Source organism: Acomys russatus, chromosome 17 (assembly GCF_903995435.1).
Source record: "Acomys russatus chromosome 17, mAcoRus1.1, whole genome shotgun sequence".
Taxonomy (NCBI): domain Eukaryota; kingdom Metazoa; phylum Chordata; class Mammalia; order Rodentia; family Muridae; genus Acomys; species Acomys russatus.
Genome location: NC_067153.1, coordinates 28,931,887 through 28,949,143, shown reverse-complemented (window position 1 = coordinate 28,949,143; position 17,257 = coordinate 28,931,887). Strand labels below are relative to the sequence as shown.

Genomic DNA, 17,257 nt, shown 5'->3' with positions numbered 1-17,257 from the left:
TATTCAACACACTTGGAAGGTAAACAGAATTATGTGTTCATGATTCAGTGGGTCCTCGTCATTCAAGTGCCCCACCCCGTGCCTCAGGGCTTCACCAGGGCATTGAGTTCAGGGTTACATATTTGCTTGGGCATCACATTCCATTAGAGATGACAGTAAACTTGTCAGAACTTGTACACGCTTCTTATCTGTGTTTCTTTTTCACTGCAAGGCTGACACATTTGGTTTTCTCTGCTAACCCTCAGTTTCTCCTTCTTCTCTGGGATGTCAGTTAAACTGATCACCAGCTTTTGTTTGTCAATTTTAGTGTTTCCTTCTCTCTGTACCTTCCAAGGTCTGGATCATTACACTTATAGAAGTTCTACCTCCCACATCTCTAGTCTCTCTTACAATGGTTATATTTATTCAGAAGATATTTGTGCTTTTAAATTTTTATCTCATCTCATTAATAATACTCTTTAAAATTAGGTGTGCTCACCATTAACCAAAGAAGCACTATTTTATCTCAAGTATCATGTAAATCTACTGAGTTTTCAGTAACTATAACTTTCATTTTGTCTGAAGGGATTTGAATGGATTTACCTTCCCAATACAGAAAATGAAATCAGATGGCTAACTAAAACAAAGTACATGGATATTGTTTCAGGGGGAAGGGGATGTGCTTTAAATTGGCATGGGTAGCTCTTCTCAAGTTAGGTCTTCAATCAATCCTGTTTGCTTATAGCGTATGTTCATTTGATGTCTTGATCAGTGTTTTGCTTAGAGTTTCTATTGCTGTGAAGAGACACCATGACCACAGCAGCCCTTATAAAAGAAGCCATTGAACTGTGGCTGGCTTACAGTTCAGAGGTTTAGTCTACTGTCGTCATGACAGCAGCAAGCATGGTAGCTCATAGGCAGACATGGTGCAGGAGAGGCAGCTACAAGTTCTTTATATGGACCCACAGGCAGCAGGAAGACAGAGTGACACTGGCCTAGATTGAACATTTAAAACCTCAAAGCCCACCCCCAGTGACATACTTCCTCCAACAAGGCCACACCTCCTAATAACATCATTCCCTATGAGCCTATGGGGGACCATTTTCATTCAAACCACCACAATAGTGAGCACTGAATACTACGATATCTAGAAGTTTTTTTCCTGCTACTGGCTCCTTTACTTGTGAGTCCATTGTACATTTCAAGTAAATAGGAAATTAAACTGCTACAGTAGTTCAACTCCTATTATTGGGGGATGCAAATTAGCTGCTGGAGTACTGAGTATGGTTCTTTTTCATAAATTGCAGAATTTAGACATTTATTTGGAACTATATTTTTCTCATCTGTGTTCAGTGGAAAAAAATCAAAAGATTTAAGAAATCTCCCATGCATTCAACAAATATTTATTGAACTCTTATATGGATCCCATGTGTTCTGAATGTGATGAAAACAATATGCCTGTTCTCACAGTGTTTCCATTTAATGGCAAGGAGGCACTAAATACTTGCAAAACACAGTTGTCCTTCTGCAGATTGAGGCTCTATACCTGTATGCTCAAGGGACCGCACATAGAAAATATTAAAGACATCAATTAAATCTGACTTAAACTTTTTCATGCTGTTATTCTTTACACCATATGGCAGAACAAGCATTCAACATAACACTTAATGCATAAGTAATGCTGAGATGATGATCTACAATGTGTGGGAAGATGTGCATAAGTTATATGCAAATACTACCAATTTGGATTCAAGACTTAAGCATATGAAGATTTGTTTCCACAGAGTGTCCTGGGGCCATTTCCCACGAATACTATGAGATGACTGTTGTCTATTATGAGGTAAATGTTCATGAGTGCTAAAGAAAGAAAATCAAAATAAGTAGAATATAGGAGCGCCAGGGACAGGAATTTACAATTTTCACTAACCTCCAATTGGAAGGAAAGCCTAACATAAAATAAATAAGAAGAATCCTACAGTTGATAGAGAAGGCCGTTCCCTGGTCTGGAGTAAAGGTCACTTAGACATGAAGGACTGTTGAGAAGCCATCTGGTACAACCAAGCTTCACCAAGAAAAGGGTCTTGTATCTAGAGAGTTGGGAGTGGACGGACTGGTTAAAGTAAGGTTAAAGGCATCGAATGCATGGACTCTGCCTGTGGCAGCACGGAAGCTAGTGAGGAATGGCTTGGTCTGATTTCTGACTTAGTAAGATAATAACGGGCAAGGGATATATTCTGTGACTCTGAAATAGAGTGACTACCTGGTACGCAAAAGGCCTTGGGTTCAATCCCTATTCCCCCATACGTGTGTGTGTGTGTGTGTGTGTGTGTGTGTGTGTGTGTGTGAGAGAGAGAGAGAGAGAGAACAGACAGAGTCACACACACACAGAGACACATCTGGGAGCTGGATATGATGCATGCATTACTCCACCACGGCAGCAGTGGAAGAAGAGCAAAGGTAAAAAAAAAAAAAAAGTAAAGCCAACGAAATGCACCGAGGGATCAGTGGATTGATTGCAGAGTGCGAGCTAAAGAGGGGAAACAGGGTTAAGATCGAAGGGAAGTACTTACTGCTTTGTGAGAGGTGATAGTCTGGATGGGAAACAGGAGTAGGTTCTGGGCGTTGTAACAGTTTGCTAGGGCTACAGCAACAGACTGCTACAAATGAGTCCTTAAAACAGCAAGAACACAGTTCTGTCTGGTGCAGGTTAGAAAGCGAGGATCAGAGGAGCCCGGCTCCCCCCTGAGACCCACAGTATCTTCCCTTGCATCTGTATAGCTTCTCGAGAGAGTCAGCATTCTTGGATGGCAGCTTAGTCTCTACTCTCCCAGTAAATTATAATTAGGAGTGGTTATTCAAAAAAAAAAAAAAAAGAGTTCTGTTTTGCTCGTTGTCTTGACAACCTTTGGAGTTCTGGCATTCTTTAAGGCAATGCCCAAAGGGTGGGGTTTTGAGACAGGGTTTCTCTGTGGAGCCTTGGCTGTCCTGAACTCACTTTGTATACCAGGCTGGTCTCGAACTCTCAGCAATCCGCCTGCCTCTGCCTCTTTTTAATCCCTCAGAACAACTTCCAATGGTCAATGTATGTCAGGCACCGTCCAAGATGGAGTGAATAGGATGGTGAAGGAAACTCCATGAAGCAGCTCTCCATGAAGAGAGAGAAGCACAAAAGTAAACATGCACTAGCACAGTACTAGTTAATTTTAGAGAGGAGCTGGTAAAGGTAACTAACCCAATCTGAAGGGGAAGTGGATCAGAATGCTTCATGTAGAAGTGATAGATAGGAGATCTGAAAATTTAGTCAAGAAAAGGGGAGCACTGATGGTCTTCTCACGTAGCTCCTGGCCCCTCCAGGTCCTTCTATCCTTGCTGAACACTTCCACAAGGTGTCCTCGGCTTCCTTGGCATCTATTCTGATCAGCTGCTGCGTGGAGCCTCTCAGAACAGCTATGCTAGCCTCCTGTCTTCAAGCATAGTGAGTGTTGTTAATAGTGTTAGGCGTTGGCTTTCTCGCTTGGTGTAGGTCTTACATTGGGCCAGGCATTAGTTGGATATGCCCTCCATCTCTGCTCTATTGTTAGCTCTAAACATCTTGTAGGCAAGGTAAATTTGGGGTGAAAGTATTTGAGGGTGGGTTGGTATTCCTGTCCCTCCACTAGGAGTCCTGTCTGTTTAGAGGGTGACTTCTTTAGTCTCCATGACCTCTTCCATACTAGGGGTCTCAGCTAGAGTAACCTCCCTACCCTCCCAGGAGCCTACCCTATTGCAGGTCTCCAGTTTTTCTCAAAGATGCCCCTATCCATGGTCCCTAACCTGGGCCCAGGCATTCTTGCGGAGACTGAAGCACCAACCAAGGACCATGCATGGACTTGACCTAGGCCCCCTACACAGATGTACCCTATGGATGGCTTGATCTTCATGTGGGTCCCCTAGTAAGGGGAGTAGGGGCTGTCTCTGACAGGGACTCTGTCACCTGATTTTCAATAACTTCTCCCTTGTGGGGCTGCCTTGCCAGGCCACCAAGAAAGAGGATGCATGCAGTCATGATGTGACTTGATATTGTGGGGTGGAGTGGGAGGTCCTCTTTTCTGAGGGGCAGGGGAAGAGGGAGAGAGAGTGGGACCTGGAGGAGAGGAAGGAGGGGGGCTATGATTAGGATGTAAAGGGAATAAATAAAATAATTAGTTTTAAAAAGAAAAGGGGACCAGTTATGGCATCACAGTACCCTCTTGTAAAGGCTCAAAAGAAGAGACTATGTTCAAAAAGGCAACGGTTTCTGTTCAGCTGGTACCTGGGGAAGAGCGTGGCGCATGGAGGACTCCTGCTATATTTGTTAGCAGAGGCTAACCATCCAGTCAGGCTGAGGAATTGGGCTTTGTCCTAGGGACCTTTAGCTCACTCCCACGGTTCCCTGAGTGACACCCATGGTGCTCTGTGAACTGACAATTTTATGGCTTCCAGCAGTCCCTTTTCTAAAATGAGAAAACCAAAGTCCCTCTTACTTTTCAAATTTTGCTCATCTAACATGTGACATAATCAAGTGCACGGTGTCCTGCAGTCAGAACCATTGGGTTGACGCTAGCCAAAAGGAACCAAATATAGAATGGCTTCTGAAGTGAGCAAAGCTGGTGGGGTATTAATTATTGCCAGACTACTTTGAATTCATGGTGGTTTTTTTTCCCTTCAGTTTGAATAATGAAGCTTTCTTTTCCACGTCCATCATAGAGATTTTTATTATGCCTTCCTCAAAATTTCCCATTAACCTATAAAATTCAAATCAGTTCTGACATTTTGAGCTGTCTTATACAGACTTGATCTGAAGGCACTTAATAGAGAATTGACTTCAGAGAGTCGAACAGCACTTACTGGAGGTAGAGAAGGTAGAGGAAAGATTGGGAGAAGTTAGCCAGGGGGCACAGGACTAAGGTTCTGATATTCTCATGCACAGTGTGACACTGAAGTTAACAATAATAAATTATATATTTCAAAATAGGTAAATATGGGCTGTTTTATACATAGGTTAATTCCCCTGCTACAATTATCAGGCCTTATGTATATATACTATGCCCTAAAAATGGATGTATTTACATTTTTAAAAAGCCTAAAAACTAATTTAACCTGTTTTACAAAACAAATTTGTATTTGAGTATTGTGTGAGTCTTGGAAAGAAATAGGCAGACAAGAATATATTTTAAAATCATTGCATTTCTACCGTCTGTTGTACATGTTGGTTGTAAGAAGTGATTCTGTGTTTCCTCCACTGAAGACAACTTTGAACATGTGAGCAATCCCCCTCTTTTCGTTGCAGAACCACATTAGCAGTTGGTATTTACTGAGCATACAGATATGTGGTAAACACAAATGTAGGAAATTTGCATACGTCAAATTTAATCTTCACAATTATTTTCTCATGGTCATCATTGAACCAATGTGGACATGAGTCTCTTAGAAGCCAGGAGACACATGTGAAGTTTCTTGATTAGTAATTGATGTAAAAGCACCTAGACCACTATAGGTGGTGCCAGCCCTGGGCAAGTGGTCCTGAGTTACATAAGAAAGCAGACAGAGAAAGCCATGAGGAGCAAGCCAGTAAGCAGCACTCCTCCATGGCTTCTGCATCAGCTCCTACCTCCTGGTTCCTGCCTTGAGTTTCTGCCCTGACTTTCTTTGATGATTTACCATGATGTGGGCCTGTAAGATAAAATAAACTCTTTGCTCCCCAAGTTGTTTTTGATGATGCATATCATTTTATCACAACAATAGAAGCCCTAATTAAGAGAGTAATGCATCTAGAATATGCCCAAGCCAATGTCATGAAGTGTTGTGCCAGAGCCCACAAGACGTGGTATCCATAGCCTTCGAAAGGTAACCCTTCTGAACCAGGGGCAAGTGGCTGAGCAGACAGACTTCTTAATCTCCCGCACAAACCATGAATCTGGTGGAGGAATGGCATAGTGTTTTACCATGAAAAGGAGGGTCTTTTCCAGATCTTCATCAACCTCTTTTCTCATACCCAGCCTCATGAGCTTTTCATTCTTTCTTGAAGTACTCTAAAGATCACTGAGCTCCCAAGTGAATAAAATGAATTCTTTAAAACATGACACTGCATTCTAAGCTTCCATTTGGGTTCTGTTTTTACAATTCTTCTTTCTATGCAATATGGTTTTTATTAGCTTGGAAACAGCCTGAGACAAAAAAAAAAATAGTTTAAAATGGCCAAAATATTTAAAAATAATATCACTTGTTTCTAACATGAGTACTTTCAGCTGGACATTAAATTACTAAACACATGGGATCCCAGTAAAGCTGGTGGGCACCCATGTTGCATTTGTGAGCACTCTTGGATGTGTGGAATCTTGGGAGCATTTGAACCCTTCTTCCCACTTGTTTGGATGTTCTTCCAGAACAAGCAGTCCTGGCAACCGGAAGTCCAGGCTGCCTGTGTCCTCACTGATTTTTCTGTTTGCCCTCTGTGATGGAGGCTGACATGGAATCCTGGCACTTGTTGACGTTGCCGACGCATACTGTCCATCCACCAACTCTTTCCACTTTTTTTTTCCCTCCACCTCACACAGTCAGGATGCTTGCTATGATGGACCAGCTCATGCGCCACACCACATCATTGAACTGTTGTAGGAGTTTGGGTGACCACATATTGCCCGTGGCATCATCGCAGGTCCGTATAAACACTCGGCCATCCTGAGAGCAGCTGGCAGTGGTGCTGGTGGGCTGGCCAATGGAGGGGTCCCGGGAAACATCTGGAACCCAGTCGCTGTGGGCGTTTAGCTTCTGCTCCTCTTACACCGGCCATCCTCCTCCTCCTCCACCGTTTGATGAGGTTTTCACAGCCACCTGATGCAAATGTCTTGCTGTAGTTGGGTTTTTGCCCTGATGCTTGGTCTATACAGCTTCCGTGAACAACAGCAGGTGCCCAACTAACAGACAGCGTTACAGCCTATCGTGTGAGTATTATTGATTTCCTTCACTTGCCACTGGCCTTCCCTTGTACAGGTCATGAGGGAGATGGCCCCATTGGAGCTCCCACAGGCCAGGATCAAGCCGTAGTCATGAGGGGCCCGGCACACGGAGTTCACTGAGGAGACATGTCCTGAGGGCTCATGGATCTTCTCCCAACTGCCATTTTCTTCTTTCTAGATAATGACTTTCCGGTCGTAGGAACCGGAATCCAGGCTACTGCCATACATGGGGTGGTCTGCAAAGAGGATCAACCCTCCGTTTTGCACATCAAAGATTTTGTCGGACCTGTCTGTGGATCAGGTTGCTAGGCAGGTGCCATAATAGTCCATCTGTGCATCAGGAATCATGTCCTCATTGAGAGGTGCCCACGGTATTTGTTATTGACATCATAGCTGCGGCAGCAGCGACTCACGGCTTAGGACGTGACAGCTCAGAATGCTTCCTTGTGTTACAATTTTTGAAGGCTGGCCAAAGCTACCTGGAACTTAACCGAGTTCTGGTCACTCACCTTAACTATTCATGGTCAGTTGAGCAGGCCTACTGATGAAACGTTCAGGCCAACGCTAAGCAGGCTTTACATATGCATTGCAAAGCCACAGGTGAGAATTCTTCTTAGGCCTCACAGCTTTTCTCTTTTGATCACTTGATAATTTCTATTCAGGTTGGTCAAAGTACAAGCAAACAGCCAAACAGAAGTTTACCGTCCTTTAAACTATGCTTCCCTCCAGCCAGAAGAGGGCGCTCGGGATACATTTTAGAGATTTCGTAAACAGCTGCTCAGGGGTGGGAAACTTCGGCAATATTTTCCATTCTGAGTCTCTTTCCTCTGGGTAACATGAATATCCAAACTTTAAGGCAGTGTGTAACATGCCGTTCTGAGTGAGAGCCAAACCTTGGCCCCTCTTTCGGCACTACCAGAGCTTAATGCTGAAAAGCAACGGAGAGGGGGAATATAATTAGAACGCCCATTTTCACAGGGCAGTAAGGGTGTGGTGCGGTGGAGGCAGAGGTTTGCAGATTGAAGATACCAATGTTTTGTATGTTCTTGGACACGCCACGAGGAGTTAGTTTTCAACACCTTCCAGTATCGTTCACTGTAATCTCAAGACACAATCTGGGAAGTATACACCAAAGGCTCCCTTTGTAAGACATTCTTCGGCTTCTATTCTTCCCCACTTTGTTTTTAAAAAAAAAAAAAAAAAAACCTTCACAGTGATCTAGTTACTAAGAACGCACTCTGAAAGGCACCGTGCACTCCATGGAAGGCAAAGAAAGGGCACCGCGCTCCAAGGCAAACTTCCCTTTTGTCCTTGTGACCGGGATCAGATAGGCTACAGGTAGTTGTGTCTACTGGCTTCAGAAAAGGAACACGGAGTTTGAGTGTCACCTAGAACGTGTTCCACTCTGGATCACGGATGTAATTTGGGACAAATCTCTTTAGTTTTTAATTGTTTTCTCTGCGGTGTAGATAACGAGGCTGGCTCTGATCTGTCCAGGTTGTAGGAGCCGCAGCGTCTGTGTTTGTTTGACTCATTGAGCAAAGCATCCTGGCTCTAACCGGTGACTCCCTCCAAACGTATCTATATCTAGGCCTTGCGTTGTTCTGCCCATGTTAACATTGCCCAGACAGCTCTGGTTTCCAAGGTGCAAAAGTCAAGCGTCCTTCTCATTCTCCCCTAAAATTGCCCTACACATCAAATTCTCCTTCCTCGTAAATCCCCTTTCTTCTTGTAGAATTCTGTCCTTGTGTATGGCATGGCTGTTACCACGTTTTTGTTTTTGTTTTTGTTTGCTATATTTTGTATTTGCTACTTGTACATGTACACTTGGGTGTTCAGGGAGGCCAGATGTTGATAGCTGGTCTCCCTCAGTAATACACAACCTTGGTTTTTGAGATTTGGTCCCTTACTAAGCCCAGAGCTCATTGTTTGCCTAGACTACCTAGCCAGAAAGACCCTGGGCTTTTATCTTCTCTCTCTCTCTCTCTCTTATTCCAATCACATGCATGTCCCATGTCCCTTAGCTTTTTATATAGGTGCTGGCCATTCAATTTCAGGTCTTCCTGTTACTGAATTAGCCCTATCCCAACACCCCTCTCTGAACCTGCGTGTCAAAGCGGTTGCGATCACTCCCAGATAAGCTGTGAGGATTGGACCCACTAGCATTCCCTGTGGAAGCGGGGAGAGGGCTCACAGAGCAGCTTATAAGGCGTGGGAGGCTCTGGCCCTCCCAAAGGATATATTAGCCCGTGAACAGTTGCCGTAAGCAGGAAACTCTCCCAGGTGGCGTAACCGCCATGTTAGAAACCTGTTTGTTCATAGGGTATCAAGTCTCTTCTTGGCAACCTGATACCCTATGAGCATATACAGGGGGAGGTAATCCCCCTCAGGAACAGTCATAGGGGAGGGGAATAATAAGAAAATGGGGGGGGAGGAATGGGAGGATACAAGGGATGGGATAAACATTGAGATGTAACAAGAATAAATTAATAAAAAAAAAAAGATAAAAAAATAATTAAAAAAAAAAAAAGAAAGAAACGTGTTTGTTACCCATTGTCCTTTAAGTGACCCGAGTTAAACTCATTGGGTCGCAGAGCTATACTTGAGTGGAGCCATTTCTTCAATCTGTCTATGCCTTCGCTATCTAGGGTGAGTAGAGAGTCTTCAATAAAAGTAACTCAGCACTTCCAGGTGCACCTCCCGCCCCCCAACTCAGAATAGCAACTCCAATAATAATATTAAGGGGGAAAACGGTTTTAAAATTAACTTCAACAACAGTTGGAACTGGGTTCTGTCTCTTTTTTTCTTTTTAATTTTAATTTATTATGACTTATTCAGGTTACATCCTCATTGTTATCCCCCTCGCTTGTAGCCTGTATCTTCCTTTTCCCACCCTCCCTCCCTCTTCTGCCCTATTCCCCTCCCCTAGACCCCTGACACAAGGGAACCTCCTCCCCCACCATATGGCCACAGCCTATCAGGTCTCATCCAGATAGCCTGCTTCCCCTTCCTCTGAGTGCCACCAGACCTCCTCACCAAGGGGAAGTGGTCGAATGGGGGCACCGGGAATTCATGTCAGAGGCAGCCCCAGCTCTCCCCACAACTGTGTAAGAAGGACTCTAATCTGCTTCTTAAACAATACTTGGCACCAGCAAGAAGACTCAGGTGGACAGGCACTTGTCATTAAGCCTGACAAACTGAGCTCAAACTCCAGGACTCTTCCAAGTTGTTCTCTGAGCTATATAAGAGGCCTGTGGCATACATATGCACACACACACACACACACACACACACACACACACACACACACACACACACACACACACATACTTGCACACAAAACAAATAAAATCTAGTTTAAATTTTTTTAAAGAAATAAGATTTTCAGTAAGTACCACAAATATACTAAAAGTGTGTCTTCAGTAATATTGCATATTGCTTTGCATATGTGCAGAATATGTGTAGACGTGAAACTTTGGACTTAAGTATAAACTTTATCGCAACAGTCATTAAAGGAGGCAGATACTACTTACAGTGTGCTGAGGTGCTAGCTGAATCTCTGAGCCAGGTTTCTAGACTTCTTAGTTCAGTTGTTTTATACAAGATAGCATCATTTTTTTTATAGCCCCATTACAAAGAATTAACTCTGAGTGCATTTATAAAGAACAGGCAAGTATGTGTGACCCTTGTCCTCAGCAAATGTGCCAGAATGTTCTGTGATACCTTTGGCCACTTTTATTGTGACTCATTACGATGAACACTTGCAAGGAAAGCTGTTTGGGTAAAAGGATATACTATGCGACACACCTCAGCTTCCACGGCGAGATGGATTGTTTGTTGTTTGTTTGTTTGTTTTCTAATTTTTATTTTCTTTTCCTGGGGAAAGATTGTCTCGTGCAGGGGTGTAAAGGGAGGATATAAAGGGACAGGGAGATGAGTGGGTTAGGCTGCATGGTGTGAGAGTCACAGAGAAACAATGAAATGTTATTTTTAATACAATGAATGGAAACTGACCCTGATGACTCCCACCAAGAGGTAAGTAAAGGTTCTAGCACTTCATGCAGTAAAAGGGGAGAGTACAGTAGTCCCACGAGAGCCTGGCAGCTACTAAGACAAGTTCTTCCACCTTGTAGCTAATAGGACCTCAGAGTAGCTGCTTCATAGTTGACAGTCACAGTGAAACCTAACAAAACTAAAGGCCATTAGGGCCTGTCACCATTTGAGTGATAGAACTGGATGCATTCATCGCATAGAACTGAGCTCTGCCTATTTATTCATGGAGCGTTCCAGGGCTCAGCACTTACATGGCTGTTATTAAACTCTCTCTTCTCAACAAATCCTAGAGAATGAATGATGACACTGGCATATTGTGTGGATGCTGACAATACGAGATGCTAATGAAAGTCTCAGAAGCATATAAATTTTATTTTTAACAGCGCAACACAATACTATCAAGGGCAGCTGGGGTGCCGCGGCTATGTGACAGGGGCTTTTCAAGTATTGCTTCATTCGATCATTAAACAGCCCTAAGAGATAGTGGCTGTCCCTATTACAGGAGGACAAACAAGAAAGAAAAATCTCCAGGAGGGTCTAGTGCATGATCCAAAGGCTTTCACAGGAAGGGAGGAAGAAAATAATGTCACAGTGGAATTTGGAAACATTGTGTTGCAGGCACTGGGTGATGAGTTATAAACTTCCTATTTCATTCTTACAGAAGCTTGCAAGACATGAGGTAACCCAAAGGATAATCTTTGTAGAACTGTTCCAGGTGCAAGGTATCAGGTGGTGAAGGAAGGAGAAGAAAAGGGGCCAGCACAAGCTGTGCCACCCTGCCGACTAACGGAGGCGATTGTAGGGGAATGAGCGTAGGGAGAGGGGGTGAGGATTCTTGCGATGGTCGGGTATGTGCTAGCCAGGGAGGGCTTAAGGTTGAAAGGCTCAGAAGATGATTGGAGAAGAATGAAGGGTGCATAGCAGGTACCAACACCATAGGTAATAGAAACCAGACCCTGTAGGTTGACTATTGTGGGAAGCTGAAGCTCCTGGCAACCTGCCAGGCAAGATGACTTGCAATTCTGCTCCTGGCTGGTAAACAAGTCCTTATTTGGGTTGTGGGCCGTGCTTTGCTCTGATGTATGCACCCCGCCTTGTCGGGAACCAATTGGAGCTACCGACGTAAGAGCTGCTGATTGGGTGAGGCAGAGGATATAAGAGGGGCGCTGGGGTGCAGGAAAAAAGAAGCTTGCTGAAAAGGTTCCTGAATAAACTGCCTGGAGAAGAACGTTCGGGTCGTGTCCTTATTTTCTGCTGGTCGGAAGGGTCACGACAGACTATAATTCACAAACATCTATGGGCTCAAGTAACCAAACTTAAACTAGTGATAAGGAGATGGAGAACGTTATCCCTGCCCTGGCATGATAAATGCACAGGATACATACATGTGTTCAAATATCACACCGTAGTCAATAAATGAGCACAATTTCTACATGTTGGTCATCAACTTAAAAGCTGTGCCTGGAAATGGAGACACCTGTTTTGGTCACAGCACACTGTACACATGCATTTGCTTCTTCATATTCTATTCAACAAATGCATGTAATTAAATAATCTTTAAAAAAAAAAAATCTGAAAGCCCAAAGAATTGACGCTTCAAAATGCTAATATAGGAAAGAAAAATAAATCACATTGATTAGGTTTTTTTGTCTTTTTGTTTTTTTGTTTTTTTTGTTTTTTTGAAATTCAACATGTGAGGCAGATTATACTGGGACTTGAAGCTGGACTCTGGGTGGAACGCTGAGAGTTGTATGGAAGAATGGGAGGATGGAAGGAGCCAGAGGGGTCAGGAGCTCCACAGGGAGACCATCGAGGCCAGCAGATCTGGGCACGCGAGTGGGGAGGAGGCTGCACAAACTGATGTACCAACCAAGGACAATGCATGCGGAGACCTTAGTCCCCCAGTTCAGATGTAGCCAGTGGACAGGAGGGAGAGGAAGGACTGGCACTGGACCTCTGACATGCACTCTGGTGCCCACGATTTGATCATTTACCCTTGGCAGGACAGCCTTGTGGGCACACAGAGGAAGGGGGTGCAGGCTATCTTGATAAGACCTGATAGGCTGTGGCCAGACAGAGGTCTAAAGGAAAGGAATGGGACACAAGAGGGAGGGAGGGTGGGAACTGGAAGATAAGAGTGAGGGGATAACAATCAGGATGTATTTTTTGGGGGTGGTTTTTTTTCGTTGTTCTTTTTTGGTTTTTGGTTTTTTGAGACAGGGTTTCTTTGTGTAGCCTTGGGTGTCCTAGACTCGCTTTGTAGACCAGGCTGTCCTCAAACTCAGAGCGATCCACCTGCCTCTGCCTCCCGAGTGCTGGGATTAAAGGTGTGCACCACCATGCCCAGCAACAATCAGGATGTAATGTGAATAAATTATAATAAATGAGATACATATTTTAAAAACTGTACTTTTTGTCATTGATATGAAGCCTTGTATATAGAAATCCAAGCTGAAAGCCCTCACCTCTAAAATTCTGCTGATTGGCAGACGTTACAGGTTCCCCCTTCACCCCCCACAATTCTAGGCTTGTCCTATTTCAGGCTATGTAATGAGCTGAGGCTACATGACCCCTGTGATTAGGAGCTGGCACTACAAAATCCCAGCTAACCTGACTGATAACTGGTCATTTGACTTGTGAAACATCATTTAAACATCAAAACACCATTTCCCAGAATTGATGGTCCAACAAAAATGCATTGAAGTTTCAGTGAAGGCTTAATATGTGGGTGGTCTGTGTGCATGTGTGTAGGCACATGCATGGGCTTATTTGTTCTGTCATCCAAGCCAAGTTTAATGAAGGAAATGACGGAACTCAGCAATGAGAATGTGAACTTCCTGGCCTCTGCACACAAACTTCAAATCTAGTAAAAGAAAGTAAACGCTATAAACCATGATATTGTAGGATCATAACACAGTTCTGTGGGTATGTGGAGGAGACGCTGGCCCCGCATATTGATCTAGAACTTGCTGGGGGCTGGGTTTGTTTTGTTTTTAACTAACTGAGCATGGTCAGAAAAACTTCCTGGAGGAACAGATGTCTAAGCTGACTTCGAATCATAAATGTAAATTAATTAAGTCTTTGCGAGGATAAGCAGTTTCAGAAAATGAGAAAAACGGCTGTAAAAGAAGAAGAAAAGTGAGGCTTGACTTTGGAGAACTATCAATAGCTCCTGTGATTGGACGACACAGTGAGAGCCCAAAGGAGAATTTAGAAGCATGCTAGTCTGAAGCTAGTGTCTTGTCTGTGTGAGAACCATGGCCTCAGTCCTGAGGGGCAGGACATCACACACGGGGCCAGAATACTGACTTGATCACGTCTTGAGAAAGACACTAACAGCAATGGCAAGAATGGAGTGTAGAGAGGTTGTTGAGCAGGAGGAGGGAGTTAGGAAGCTGCTGAGTGACATGGATAGATGAAGAAGTTGCGAATTCAGATTCTGGAGAAGAAAAGAGGGGGTGTTTGGGGAAAGATAAAACTAAGTATCATTGAGAGGCCAGAACTCAAGAGTCTCTCTTGAGTGAGTAGATGGATAGTTGTTCCTAAGAACTTGTGCATACCCATGCATGCTTGTGCGTGTGTCTGTTTGTCTCTCTGTCATCTGTCTGTCTTGGGTCTGTATCTGTGTGCTTTTATGTCTGTGTCTAGGGATGGTGGAGAAGAAAATAGAAGGGTAGAAGGATGGGGGATATAATAAATGTGAGTTTAACTCACTAGTGTAGCTGAAGGTCTTGATCATGTTTGTGTGAGTCAGAGGTGCCAGCTGGGGTCGTGAACATGCAAGTGATGGGAAACACCTAGAAAGAGACTGCATTTTAAATTGTGTCTCCAACAGACCTACATGCTGAAGATTTAGTCCTCACCTGTGGTGCTATTGGGAGTTTGTCAAATATGGGTGAAGTAGAAGAAGTTGGGGAAATGGGGGTTCTTGAGTGGGAGTTTTGGGAACTTAGTCCCCACTTGTTTCCAGCTTGACAAGTACTGTCACCAAGATGTATGCCACAGGTCAACAAACCCCAACCGTTGGCCAAAAAGCTCTCAAATTGCGAACCAAAATACACTTTTTAAGTTGATAGTCTTGGGTATTTTGATAAAAGAAAGAGAAATCTGATAAACTCAGTAGGCAATCTATTAACTCACCAATGAAAACATGTAGACCAAGAGAAGGGAACAGCAACACAGAGCAGGTAGAGGGAAAGTAAGCCAATAAAGACAAAGGAAGACCATAAACAGAGTGTCAGTGCGGTTTGGACAAAGTCAGTAAAGAAAAAGCCAGGGCGAATGGGCAGGCCACCAAATGGTGGGAAACCATTTAAAGCCTGATGTGAGCCATGCAGTTAGAAGCTGGGGCAATGAGATGAAAATGCAGGCTACGTGCCAGAAGGGATTGAGCCTGTTTATTTCCAGCACCATCAAGTCAGACAGAGGGAAAGGGTGGGGTGCTGAATTTCACACACCTTGACATAATAGAGGAAAACAATTATTTATTCACTGGCATTCCAGAGTCTATTCTTCTCTTCTTACCTTACCTGGTTTAGTGGCAATTAGCTGTGGTATGTAAGGCCCACATATTTTTACCCTTCATTGAAAATTCCTAAAAAATTTTCAAACAGTTATTCCAAAACTCCAATATAACCTGCACTAAATGCTATTGGAAACCTTCATCTCTCAAAGAAAGAAGCAACTACACATTTTACCGGAAAACTAATATATGCATATATTTATATTATATATATTACATGAACAAGATGCTCATATGTGATACATGTCTGCTTTTTAGCATCCAAACGAAATTTTCAGTTTCAAAAATGCATTTTTATTTCAAGGATACTACGTTAAAATATGGGCATGTCAAATTAGTGTGTTTTATTTTTTCATAGTGATGTTTTATTTGTATTTATGTCAATGTATCTGTGTGAATGTATGCTACATGTGTGTGTCGGGGGTGGGGTGAGGTTCAGGAAAATGAGAGGGTACTGGATCTTCTAGAAATGAGCAGTTGTGAGATCCCTCTCGTGGCTACTGGGAATCAAACTCAGATTCTCTGGAAGAGCCATGAGTGCTCTTAAGCACAATACCATCTCTCAGGCCCCCAAGTTACTCTATTTCTAACACCTCAGAAAGCACGCTGTATATGTTTTCTTTCTGGATTAAGCACCACTGATGGAAGCCATATATAATATTTATTTTGAGTGTGAGAAGCCTTCTGGCAGAATCCAAGTTGCTGCACCAAAACAACAGTCTATTTGTCCCTCTCTCTATGGCAACTCTCACCACTGCTCTAGTGTGCTCATTCCACAGAGGCCCAAGGAGCCTGGAGGGTGCTCCTCAGCTCACAAAGATGTCCTGTCCTGAAGTTGACCTCATTCCCCTAAGCATCCTGCTTGCTTCCTTCGCTTTATGGCCCAGGGGCTGCTGGCTCCCTTTTCTGCCCTGCACCTGGGCCTGCTTCCGTTTTCTTTTCCATGAAATCCTAGGCCAGGAGAATCTTCCCATTCTCCCTTGGCAAGCTGAGGATCATTACCATTTCAGAGCCAGGGGGAAAAATCTTGGAGGGAACACTGAGTTCAAGCCCTTCCTTTTAGAAATAAGGATACTGAGGTGCAGGGAAGTGAAAGGACTTGGCAGGACCGACTAGGTAATTTATGACAAAACAATGACTTCGATCCAAATTGCTGTCCCACTTTCTCCACTGAGATTCAAAATCAGATGAACGGGTGAGTATGGACATTCATAAAACTATTTACCTATTTATGATTACTCAAGCATGAATGCTCTCATTAATATTTGTTGGATAACTTATACTCTGTATTTATTGTCTTTTCTTGTGAAAACAATGCCTCAAGTGACCTAACTAACGTCCCTTCTCCATCCTCATCCTGCTGAGTGAAGGAAGGTTCACTCAATCCACCAGTTCCCTCTGTAGAACATGGCTGAGGGCAGGACATGCAGAGAAATACGCTTACAGCATGGTGCTTGGTTTAGGAGTGTCACCTGGCCCAGTCTGAGATCTAGAGAGTCACAACTTACAGAGAGACTAGCAAGGGTATGTCCTGGGAGTCCCCCACTGGAGCTTGGCAGTACCTGGCCTCAAGTTGCTTTAATGATATTGCTATCACGTGAAGATACTGACCAATGCTCTTAGCATCTGTGAGTTTGAAACTCTTGTTTCAGCTTCTGTGGCTCTTATATCTGCCTTTCCTCCTCCCTGTGAGCTCTGGAGTCACATAAACCAATGAAGATTTTTT

At 43.6% G+C, this 17,257-nt stretch overlaps 1 pseudogene; it reads right to left on the bottom strand.

The window, feature by feature from the left end:
• Positions 1-6,426: 6,426 nt before the first annotated feature.
• On the bottom strand, positions 6,427-7,347 carry LOC127201853 (protein SEC13 homolog; annotated as a pseudogene).
• Positions 7,348-17,257: the final 9,910 nt, after the last annotated feature.